The following is a 12,526-nucleotide window of genomic DNA, read 5'->3' on the forward strand; positions in this document are numbered from 1 at the left end:
AAATGATACAAAAATGAATAAATAAATATATAAATAAGATAAAAATAAATAGGTAAGTGTCCATTTGGAGATGAACAGATAAACAACACATGGAACATATACACAATAGAATATTATTCAGCCATAAGAAGATGGATGGAGCTAGAGACTACTATGCTCAGTAAAATAAGCCAGGCAGAGAAGGATGAGTATCAAATAATTTCTCTCATCTGGGGCGTAAAAGAACAGAGAAAAAACAAAAAGAGCAAAATAGCAGCAGGCTCACAAAACCCAGGAATGGACTTGCAGTTACCAAAGGGAAAGGGACTGGGGTGTATGGGCGGGAATGGAGAGATAAGGGGCGGGGAGGAAAGGGAGCATTATGATTAGCGTGTATACTGTTGGGTGGCATGGCGATGGTTGTACAACACAGAGAAGACAAGTAGTGATTGAAAAGCTTCATACTACGCTGATGAACATTGATGGCAATGGGGTATGTGGGGGGAACGTCGTGATGGGGAGTCGAGTAAACATAATTAGCGTCATGTATGTGTACCTTACAGATACCTAAATAAATAAATAAATAAATGAATGAATGAATAAATACATAAATAAATAAATGAGTAAACACTGCAGCAACCCAGTTTGAAAAAGACATATGCATTCCTATATTTATCACAGCACTATTTAGTGTAGAAAAGAAATGGAAAGAACTGATGTGTCCATAATTAGACTAATTGATAAAGAAGATGTGGTAGATACATGCAATGGAATATTACTAAGCCATAAGAAGAAAACAAATGCTACGATTTATAACAACATGGGTGAAGCTAGAGCGTATAATGCTCAGTGAGATTAGCCAGACAGAGAGCAAAATGCATCAAATGATTTCACTCTCCTATGTAGACTTAGAACAAAGAAAAAACTGAAAGACAAGACAGAAGCTGCCTCACCAAACCTAAGAATGGAGTGACGGTTACCAAAGGGAAACTGACTGCGGAGGATGGGTGGTTAGGGAGGGTAGCAGGGAAAACTGAGGATTGGAGTAGCACACATAATGTGGGTGGGGAGGGGAGTACGCAGTGCAGAGTATAACACAAACACCACTAGTGATTCAACAGCATATTACTGGGCTGAAGGACAATGACTCTTATGGGGTATGTGGTGGGGACTTGATAATGGGGGGAGTCTAGTAACCATAATGTTCCTCATGTAACTGCTTAGTACTGACACCAAAATTTAAAGAAACACACAGCACCTTGGACATGCTTTCCATGTTCCTGATGCTCTCAAGGTGGTCAGCGCGCACCTCAGTGAAATCACATTCCCAGCTAGGGCACAAGGCTCTGAAGTTGGAGGCTGCTCCATTTACCAGAGAAATGCTGTCCCTAGGAAAGAGGCATCACTGTGATATCATGGAATCTCCAGACAACACGGCTGCTCTTCCGAAGTTCAGCCACAGATGGCGGGCACTGCCCAGCCGTGGCAAGCTGCATCATCTTACCAAACATTAGTGGTTCAAGACTACATATATATATATATACATATATATATATATGTATATATATATATATAAAATATTTCTCACTTCTGAGGACTACAAGAACAAAGAAAACACTGATGGAGCAAAAGGGTAGAACCCTTACAAAACCCAACAATGGACAAACAGTAACCAAAGGAAAAGGGAGTGGGGTGGAAGGGTGGGAATGGAGGGAAAAGGGAAGGGCAAAGAAAGGGTGCATTGTTTCGCATGTATAATGTGTGCGGGGGCACAGGGAATGCTGTACAGCACAGACAAGACTAGTAATCATTCCACGGCATCCTGCCACGCTGATGGACAGTGAGTGCAATGGGGTATCTGGGGGGGAACTTGGTCATGGTGGGGAACATGGTCATGGGGGAGTCTAGTACCCATTATGTTCTTCGTGGAATAGTAGATTAATGACACCAAAATATACATAAAAAAGTAAAATTAGAAAATAAATTAATGATACCAATATGTAAATAAATACATAATTTCAAAAAATGACTGCAGCAACCCTGTTTGGAAAAGACCTATGCCCCCGTATGTTTATCACAGCACTATTCACAATAGCCAAGCTAAGTGTTCATAAGGAGATGAACACACAAAGAAGATGTTGTACATATACACAGTGGAATATTATTCAGCCATAAGGATAAAATGAATCGTACCATTTCCAACAGCATGGATGGAGCTAGAGGGTATCACACTCAGCGAAATAAGCCAGGTGGAGAAGGACAAGTATCTAATGATTTGTCATCTGGGGAGTATAAGAACAGAGAAAGCCCTGAAGGAGTAAAACAGCAGCAGACTCACAGAACCCAAAAATGGACTAATAATTACAAAAGGGAAACGGACTGGCGTGGATGGGTTGCAATGTACGGATAAGGGTTGGGGAGAAAGAAGGCATTATTATTAGCATGTGTAATGTGGGTTTGCAACGGGTACAGCTGTAGAACACAGAAGAAACAAGCAGTGATACTACAATATCTTACTACGTTGATGGACAATGACTGCAATGGGATATGTCGGGGCAACTCGGTGATGGGGGAGTCTAGTAAACATACTGTTACTTATGTAATTGTAGACCAACGATACAAAAATAAATAAATAAATAAATAAATAAATAAGCTAAAAATAAATTAATAAATAAGTAACTAAGTAATGTGGTGACCCTGTTTCACAGACATATGCACCCCTAAGTTTATCACAGCACTATTCACAGAAGACAAGATAAGTGTCCATTTGGAGATGAACAGATAAACATCACGCGGAACATATACACAACAGAATATTATTCAGCCATAAGAAGATGGATGGGGCTAGAGACTACTATGCTCAGTAAAATAAGCCAGGCAGAGAAGGATGAGTATCAAATGATTTCTCTCATCTGGGGCGTAAAAGAACAGAGAAAAAACAAAAAGAGCAAAACAGCAGTAGGCTCACAAAACCCAGGAATGGATTTACAGTTACCAAATGGAAAGGGACTCGAGTGTATGGGTGGGAATGGAGAGAAAGGGGCGGAAAAGAAAGGGGGCATTATGATTAGAATGTATACTGTTTGGTGGCATGGCGATGGTTGTACAACACAGAGAAGACAAGCAGTGATTGAAAACCTTCATACTACACGGATGAATATTGACAGCAATGGGTATGTGGGGAGAACTTGGTGATGGGGAGTCAAGTGAACATAATTAGCATCATGTATGTGTACATTAAAGATACCTAAATACATAAATAAATGAATAAATAAATAAATGAGAAAACACTGCAGCAACCCAGTTTGAAAAAGACATATGCACCCCTCTATTTATCACAGCACTATTTAGTGTAGAAAAGAAATGGAAAGAACCAATGTGTCCATAATTAGACTAATGGGTAAAGAAGATGTAGTACATACATGCAATGGAATATTATTAAGTCATAAGAAGAAAACAAATGCGACCATTTATAACAACATGGGTGAAGGTAGAGAGTATAATGCTCAGTGAGATTAGCCAGACAGAGAGCAAAATGCATCAAATGATTTCACTCTCCTGTGGAGTCTTAGAACAAAGAAAAAACTGAAAGACAAGACACAAGCCGCCTCGCCAAACCTAAGAATGGAGTAACAGTTACCAAAGGTAAAGTGACTGTGGAGGATGGGTGGTTAGGGAGGGTAGGAGGGAAAACTGAGCACTGGAGTAGCACACATAATGTGGGCAGGGACAGGAGTACACAGTTCAGAGTATAACACAAAGACCAGTAGTGATTTAACAGCATACTACTGGGCTGAACGACAGTGACTCTTATGGGGTTCGTGGTGGGGACTTGACAATGGGGGGAGTCTAGTAACAATAATGTTCCTCATGTAACTGCTTAGTACTGACACCAAAATTAAAAGAAACACACAGCACGTTGAATATGCTTTCCATGTTCCTGATGCTCCCCAGGTGGTCAGCGCACACCTCAACGAAATCATATTCCCGGCTAGGGCAAAAGGCTCTGAAGCTGGAGGCTGCTCCATTCATCAGAGACACGCTGTCCCTAGGAAAGAGGAACCACTGTGATATCACGGAATCTCCAGGCAACAGGGCTGCTCTTCCAAAGTTAAGCCACAGATGGCGGGCACTGCCCAGCCGTGGCAAGCTGCATCATCTTACCAAACATTAGTGGTTCAAGCCTATATATATATATATACATATGTATATATATATATAAAATATTTCTCACTTCTGAGGACTACAAGAACAAAGAAAACACTGATGGAGCAAAAGGGTAGCAGACTTACAAAACCCAACAATGGACAAACAGTAACCAAAGGAAAAGGGAGTGGAGTGGAAGGGTGGGAATGGAGGAAAAAGGGAAGGGCAAAGAAAGCGTGCATTGTTTCGCATGTATAATGTGGGGGGGGGCACAGGGAATGCTGTACAGCGCAGAGAAGACTAGTAGACATTCCACGGCATCTTGCCACGCTGATGGACAGTGAGTGCAATGGGATATCTGGGGGCAATTTGCTCATGGGGGGAACATGGTCATGGTGGGAGTCTAGTAACCATTATGTTCTTCGTGGAATAGTAGATTAATGATACCAAAATATACATGAAAAGTAAACATAGAAAATAAGTTAATGATACCGATATGTAAATAAATACATAATTTCAAAAAATGACTGCAGCAACCCTGTTTGGAAAAGACATATGCCCCCATACGCTTATCACAGCACAATTCACAATAGCCAAGCTAAGTGTTCATAAGGAGATGAATAGACAAAGAAGATGGTGTACATATACACAGTCGAATATTATTCAGCCATGAGGAGAAAACGAATCGTACCATTTCCAACAGCATGGATGGAGCTAGAGGGTATCACACTCAGCGAAATAAGCCAGGTGGAAAAACCCAACTATCTAATGATTTCAGTCATCTGGGGAGTATAAGAACAGAGAAAGCCCTGAAGGAGGAAAACAGCATCAGACTCACAGAACCCAAGAATGGACTAATAGTTACAAAAGGGGAACGGACTGGCGTGGATGGGTTGGAATGTAGGGATAAGGGTTGGGGAGAAAGAAGGCATTATTATTAGCATGTGTAATGTGGGTTTGCAACGGGTACAGCTGTAGAACACAGAAGAAACAAGCAGTGATACTACAATATCTTACTACGTTGATGGACAATGACTGCAATGGGATATGTCGGGGCAACTCGGTGATGGGGGAGTCTAGTAAACATCCTGTTACTTATGTAATTGTAGATCAACGATAGAAAAATAAATAAATAAATAAATAAATAAATAAGCTAAAAATAAATTAATAAATAAGTAACTAAGTAATGTGGTGACCCTGTTTCACAGACATATGCACCCCTATATTTATCACAGCACTATTCACAGAAGACAAGATAAGTGTCCATTTGGAGATGAACAGATAAACATCACGCGGAACATATACACAACAGAATATTATTCAGCCATAAGAAGATGGATGGGGCTAGAGACTACTATGCTCAGTAAAATAAGCCAGGCAGAGAAGGATGAGTATCAAATGATTTCTCTCATCTGGGGCGTAAAAGAACAGAGAAAAAACAAAAAGAGCAAAACAGCAGTAGGCTCACAAAACCCAGGAATGGATTTACAGTTACCAAAGGGAAAGGGACTCGAGTGTATGGGTGGGAATGGAGAGAAAGGGGCGGAAAAGAAAGGGGGCATTATGATTAGAATGTATACTGTTTGGTGGCATGGCGATGGTTGTACAACACAGAGAAGACAAGCAGTGATTGAAAACCTTCATACTACACTGATGAATATTGACAGCAATGGGTATGTGGGGAGAACTTGGTGATGGGGAGTCAAGTGAACATAATTAGCATCATGTATGTGTACATTAAAGATACCTAAATACATAAATAAATGAATAAATAAATAAATGAGAAAACACTGCAGCAACCCAGTTTGAAAAAGACATATGCACCCCTCTATTTATCACAGCACTATTTAGTGTAGAAAAGAAATGGAAAGAACCAATGTGTCCATAATTAGACTAATGGGTAAAGAAGATGTAGTACATACATGCAATGGAATATTATTAAGTCATAAGAAGAAAACAAATGCGACCATTTATAACAACATGGGTGAAGGTAGAGAGTATAATGCTCAGTGAGATTAGCCAGACAGAGAGCAAAATGCATCAAATGATTTCACTCTCCTGTGGAGTCTTAGAACAAAGAAAAAACTGAAAGACAAGACACAAGCCGCCTCGCCAAACCTAAGAATGGAGTAACAGTTACCAAAGGTAAAGTGACTGTGGAGGATGGGTGGTTAGGGAGGGTAGGAGGGAAAACTGAGCACTGGAGTAGCACACATAATGTGGGCAGGGACAGGAGTACACAGTTCAGAGTATAACACAAAGACCAGTAGTGATTTAACAGCATACTACTGGGCTGAACGACAGTGACTCTTATGGGGTTCGTGGTGGGGACTTGACAATGGGGGGAGTCTAGTAACAATAATGTTCCTCATGTAACTGCTTAGTACTGACACCAAAATTAAAAGAAACACACAGCACGTTGAATATGCTTTCCATGTTCCTGATGCTCCCCAGGTGGTCAGCACGCACCTCAACGAAATCATATTCCCGGCTAGGGCAAAAGGCTCTGAAGCTGGAGGCTGCTCCATTCATCAGAGACACGCTGTCCCTAGGAAAGAGGAACCACTGTGATATCACGGAATCTCCAGGCAACAGGGCTGCTCTTCCAAAGTTAAGCCACAGATGGCGGGCACTGCCCAGCCGTGGCAAGCTGCATCATCTTACCAAACATTAGTGGTTCAAGCCTATATATATATATATACATATGTATATATATATATAAAATATTTCTCACTTCTGAGGACTACAAGAACAAAGAAAACACTGATGGAGCAAAAGGGTAGCAGACTTACAAAACCCAACAATGGACAAACAGTAACCAAAGGAAAAGGGAGTGGAGTGGAAGGGTGGGAATGGAGGAAAAAGGGAAGGGCAAAGAAAGCGTGCATTGTTTCGCATGTATAATGTGGGGGGGGGCACAGGGAATGCTGTACAGCGCAGAGAAGACTAGTAGACATTCCACGGCATCTTGCCACGCTGATGGACAGTGAGTGCAATGGGATATCTGGGGGCAATTTGCTCATGGGGGGAACATGGTCATGGTGGGAGTCTAGTAACCATTATGTTCTTCGTGGAATAGTAGATTAATGATACCAAAATATACATGAAAAGTAAACATAGAAAATAAGTTAATGATACCGATATGTAAATAAATACATAATTTCAAAAAATGACTGCAGCAACCCTGTTTGGAAAAGACATATGCCCCCATACGCTTATCACAGCACAATTCACAATAGCCAAGCTAAGTGTTCATAAGGAGATGAATAGACAAAGAAGATGGTGTACATATACACAGTCGAATATTATTCAGCCATGAGGAGAAAACGAATCGTACCATTTCCAACAGCATGGATGGAGCTAGAGGGTATCACACTCAGCGAAATAAGCCAGGTGGAAAAACCCAACTATCTAATGATTTCAGTCATCTGGGGAGTATAAGAACAGAGAAAGCCCTGAAGGAGGAAAACAGCATCAGACTCACAGAACCCAAGAATGGACTAATAGTTACAAAAGGGGAACGGACTGGCGTGGATGGGTTGGAATGTAGGGATAAGGGTTGGGGAGAAAGAAGGCATTATTATTAGCATGTGTAATGTGTGTTTGGCACGGGGAGACCTGTAGAACAAAGAAGACACAAGTAGTGATACTACAATATCTTACTACGTTGATGGACAATGACTGCAACGGGATATGTCGGGGCAACTCGGTGATGGGGGAGTCTAGTAAACATACTGTTACTCATGTAATTGTAGATCGACGATAGAAAAATAAATAAATAAATAAATAACCTTAAATAAATAAATAAATAAATAAGCAAGCAATGTGGTGACCCAGTTTCCAGACATATGCACCCCTATATTTATCACAGCACTATTCACAATAGACAAGATAAGTGTCCATTTGGAGATGAACAGATAAACATCACGCGGAACATATACACAACAGAATATTATTCAGCCATAAGATGGACAGAGCTACAGACTATTATGGTCAGTACAATAAGCCAGGTAGAGAAGGATGACTATCAAATGATTTCTCTCCTCTGGGGCGTAAAAGAACAGAGAAAAAACAAAAAGAGCAAAACAGCAGCAGGCTCACAAAACCCAGGAATGGACTTACAGTTACCAAAGGGAAAGGGACTGGGGTGTATGGGCGGGAATGGAGAGATAAGGGGCGGGGAGGAAAGGGGGCATTATGATTAGCGTGTATACTGTTGGGTGGCATGGCGATGGTTGTACAACACAGAGAAGACAAGTAGTGATTGAAAACCTTCATACTACACTGATGAATATTGACAGCAATGGGTATGTGGGGGGAACTTGGTGACGGGGAGTCAAGTAAACATAATTAGCATCATGTATGTGTAGCTTAAAGATAACTAAATAAATAAATAAGTGAATAAATAAATAAATAAATGAATGAATAAATAAATGAATAAATGAGTAAACACTGCAGCAACCCAGTTTGAAAAAGACATATGCATCCCTATATTTATCACAGCACTATTAAGTGTAGAAAAGAAATGGAAAGAACTGATGTGTCCATAATTAGATTAATGGATAAAGAAGATGTGGTACATACATGCAACAGAATATTATTAAGCCATAAGAAGAAAACAAATGCTACGATTTATAACAACATGGGTGAAGCTAGTGCGTATAATGCTCAGTGAGATTAGGGAGACAGAGAGCAAAATGCATCAAAAGATTTCACTCTCCTGTGGAGCCTTAGAACAAAGAAAATACTGAAAGACAAGACAGAAGCCTCCTCGCCAAACCAAAGAATGGAGTAATGGTTACCAAAGGAAATGTGACTGTGGAGGATGGGTGGTAAGGGAGGTTAGGAGGGAAAACTGAGCATTGGAGTAGCACACATAAGGTGGGAGGGGAGGGGAGTACACAGTACAGAGTATAACACAAAGACCAGTAGTGATTCAACAGCATATTACTGGGCTGAAGGACAGTGACTCTTATTGGGTACATGGTGGGGACTTGATAATTGGGGGAGTCTAGTAACCATAATGTTCCTCATGTAACTGTTTAGTACTGACAACAAAATTAAAAGAAACACACAGCACCTTGGATATGCTTTCCATATTCCTGATGCTCTCAAGGTGGTCAGCGTGCACCTCAACAAAATCATATTCCCGGCTAGGGCACAAGGCTCTGAAGTTGGAGGCTGCTCCATTCACCAGAGAAATGCTGTCCCTAGGAAAGAGGAACACTGTGATGTCATGGAATCTCCAGGCAACAGGGCTGCTCTTCCAAAGTTCAGCCACAGATGGCGGGCACTGCCCAGCGGTGGCAAGCTGCATCATCTTACCAAATATTAGTGGTTCTAGCCTATATATATATATATATATATATATATATATATATATATATATATATGATATATATATCACATATTTCTCACTTCTGAGGACTACAAGAACAAAGAAAAAACTGACAGAGCAAAAGGGTAGCAGCCTTACAAAACCCAACAATGGAAAAACAGTAACCAAAGGAAAAGGGAGTGGAGTGGAAGGGTGGGAATGGAGGGAAAAGGGAAGGGCAAAGAAAGGGTGCATTGTTTCGCATGTATGATGTGTGGGGGGCACAGGCACAGCCTGTGTACAGCACAGACAAGACTAGTAGTCATTCCACGGCATCTTGCCACGCTGATGGACAGTGAGTGCAATGAGATATCTGGGGGGAACATGATCATAGGAGGAACATGGTCATGGGGGGAGTCTAGTAACCATTATGTTCTTCGTGGAATAGTAGATTAATGATACCAAAATATACATAAAAAACGTAAAATTACAAAATAAATTAATGATACCAATATGTAAATAAATACATAATTTCAAAAAATGACTGCAGCAACCCTGTTTGGAAAAGACCGATGCACCCGTATGTTTATCACAGCAGTATTAACAATAGCCAAGCTAAGTGCTCATAAGGAGATGAATAGACAAATAAGATGCTGTACATATACACAGTGGAATATTATTCAGCCATAAGGAGAAAACGAATCGTACCATTTCCAACAGCATGGATGGAGCTAGAAGGTATTATACTCAGCGAAATAAGCCAGGTGGAGAAGGACAAGAATCTAATGATTTCTGTCATCTGGGGAGTATAAGAACAGAGAAAGCCCTGAAGGAGGAAAACAGCAGCAGACTCACAGAACCCAACAATGGACTAATAGTTACAAAAGGGAAACGGACTGACGTGTATGGGTTGCAATGTAGGGATGAGGGTTGGGGAGAAAGAAGGCATTATTATTAGCATGTGTAATGTGGGTTTGGCACGGGGAAAGCTGTAGAACACAGAAGACACAAGCAGTGATACTACAATATCTTACTACGTTGATGGACAATGACTGCAACGGGATATATCGGGGCAACTCGGTGACGGGGGAGTCTAGCAAACATACTGTTACCCATGTAATTGTAGATCAACGATACAAAAATAAATAAATAAATAAATAAATAAGCTAAAAATAAATAAATAAATAAGTAAGTAATGTGGTGACCCAGGTTCACAGACATATGCACCCCTATGTTTATCACAGCACTATTCACAATAGACAAAATAAGTGTCCATTTGGAGATGAACAGATGAACAACATGTGGAACATATACAGAATAAAGTATTATTCAGCCCTAAGAAGATGGATGGAGCAAGAGACTATTATGCTCAGTAAAATAAGCCAGGGAGAGAAGGATGAGTATCAAATGATTTCTCTCATCTGGGGCATAAAAGAATAGAGAAAAAACAGAAAGAGCAAAACAGCATCAGGCTCACAAAACTCAGGAATGGACTTACAGTTACCAACGGGAAAGGGACGGGGATGTATGCGCAGGACTGGAAAGATAAGGGGCGGGGAAGAAAGGGGGCATTATGATTAGCATGTATACTGCCGGGTGGCATGGCGATGGTTGTACAACACAGAGAAGACAAGCGGTGACTGAAAAGCTTCATACTACGCTGATGAATATTGACGGCACTGGGGTATGGGTGATGGGGAGTCAAGTAAACATAATTAGCGTCATATTTGTGTAGCTTAAAGATACCTAAATAAATAAATAAATGAGTAAACACTGCAGAAAACCAGTTTGAAACAGACATATGCACCCCTATATTTATCACAGCACTATTTAGTATAGAAAAGAAATGGAAAGAACCGATGTCTCCATAATTAGACTAATGGATAAAGAAGATGTGGTACATACATGCAATGGAATATGACTAAGCCATTAGAAGAAAAGAAATGCTACCATTTATAACAACATGGGTGAAGCTAGAGCATATTATGTTCAGTGAGATTAGCCAGACAACGAAATGCATCAAATGATTTCACTCTCCTGTGCAGTCTTACAACAAAGAAAAAACCGAAGGACAAGACCGAAGGCACCTCGCCAAACCTAAGAATGGAGTAACGGTTACCAAAGGGAAAGTGACTGTGGAGGATGGGTGGAAAGGGAGGGTAGGAGAGAAAACTGAGCATTGGAGTAGCACACATAATGTGGGAGGGGAGGGGAGTATGCAGTTCAGACAATAACACAAACACAAGCAGTGATTCAAAACATATTACGGGGCTGAAGGACAGTATCTCTCATGGGGTACGTGGTGGGGACTTATAATGGGGGGAGTCTAGTAAACATAATGGTCCTCATATAAATGTTTAGTACTAACTCAAAAATTAAAAGAAACACACATCACCTTGGATATGGTATCCATATTCCTGATGCTCTCAAGGTGGTCAGCGCACACCTCAACGAAATCATATTCTCAGCTAGGGCACCAGGCACTGAAGTTGGAAGCTCCTCAAATCACCAGAGACACTCTATCCCTAGGATATAGGCACCACTGTGATGTCATGGAATTTCCAGGCAACTGTGCTGATCTTGCAAAGTACACCCCCAGATGGTGGGCACTGCCCAGCCGTGGCCTACATACATACAGATATATATATATATATATATATATATCTGTATGTCTTTTTACACACACACACACATACACACAGACATATAAATATATCAAACGATTTCTCTCATCCTTGGATTATAAGAGGGAAAGTGAAGGACAGCAGCCACACAGAACCCAAGAATGGACTAACAGTAATCAAAGGGATAGGGACTATGGTGTATGGGTGGGAATGGAGGGATAAGGGAAGGAGAAAGAAAAGCGGCATTGTTTAGCATGTGTATTGTGTGGGGTGGCACAGAGAAGGCTGTACAACACAGAGAAGACTAGCAGTCATTCCACAGCATCTTACCATGCTGATGGACAGTGAGGGCAATGGGGTATCTGGGGGGAACTCAATGTTGGGGGAGTCTGGTAAACATAATGTTCCTTGTGGAATAGTAGATTGATGATACCAAAATATACATAAAGAAGTAAATATA

The 12,526-nt window shown here is 40.8% G+C and overlaps 1 long non-coding RNA gene across 4 annotated transcripts in view; it reads right to left on the reverse strand.

The window, feature by feature from the left end:
* The window catches only part of LOC140847592 (uncharacterized), a 45,764-nt gene that overhangs the window by 21,606 nt on the left and 11,632 nt on the right, over positions 1-12,526 (reverse strand). For 3 of the 4 annotated variants that reach the window (XR_012127632.1, XR_012127633.1, XR_012127635.1), the window contains 2 exons: positions 11,838-11,967; positions 9,206-9,335 (listed from right to left, as the gene is read on the reverse strand). This is a non-coding gene — a long non-coding RNA (uncharacterized lncRNA). Of the gene's footprint in view, positions 1-1,165; positions 1,368-9,205; positions 9,336-11,837; positions 11,968-12,526 lie in introns of those variants that run through there. The other variant, XR_012127634.1, reaches the window with a different exon arrangement.

Source organism: Manis javanica, unplaced genomic scaffold (assembly GCF_040802235.1).
Source record: "Manis javanica isolate MJ-LG unplaced genomic scaffold, MJ_LKY HiC_scaffold_23, whole genome shotgun sequence".
NCBI classification, from domain to species: domain Eukaryota; kingdom Metazoa; phylum Chordata; class Mammalia; order Pholidota; family Manidae; genus Manis; species Manis javanica.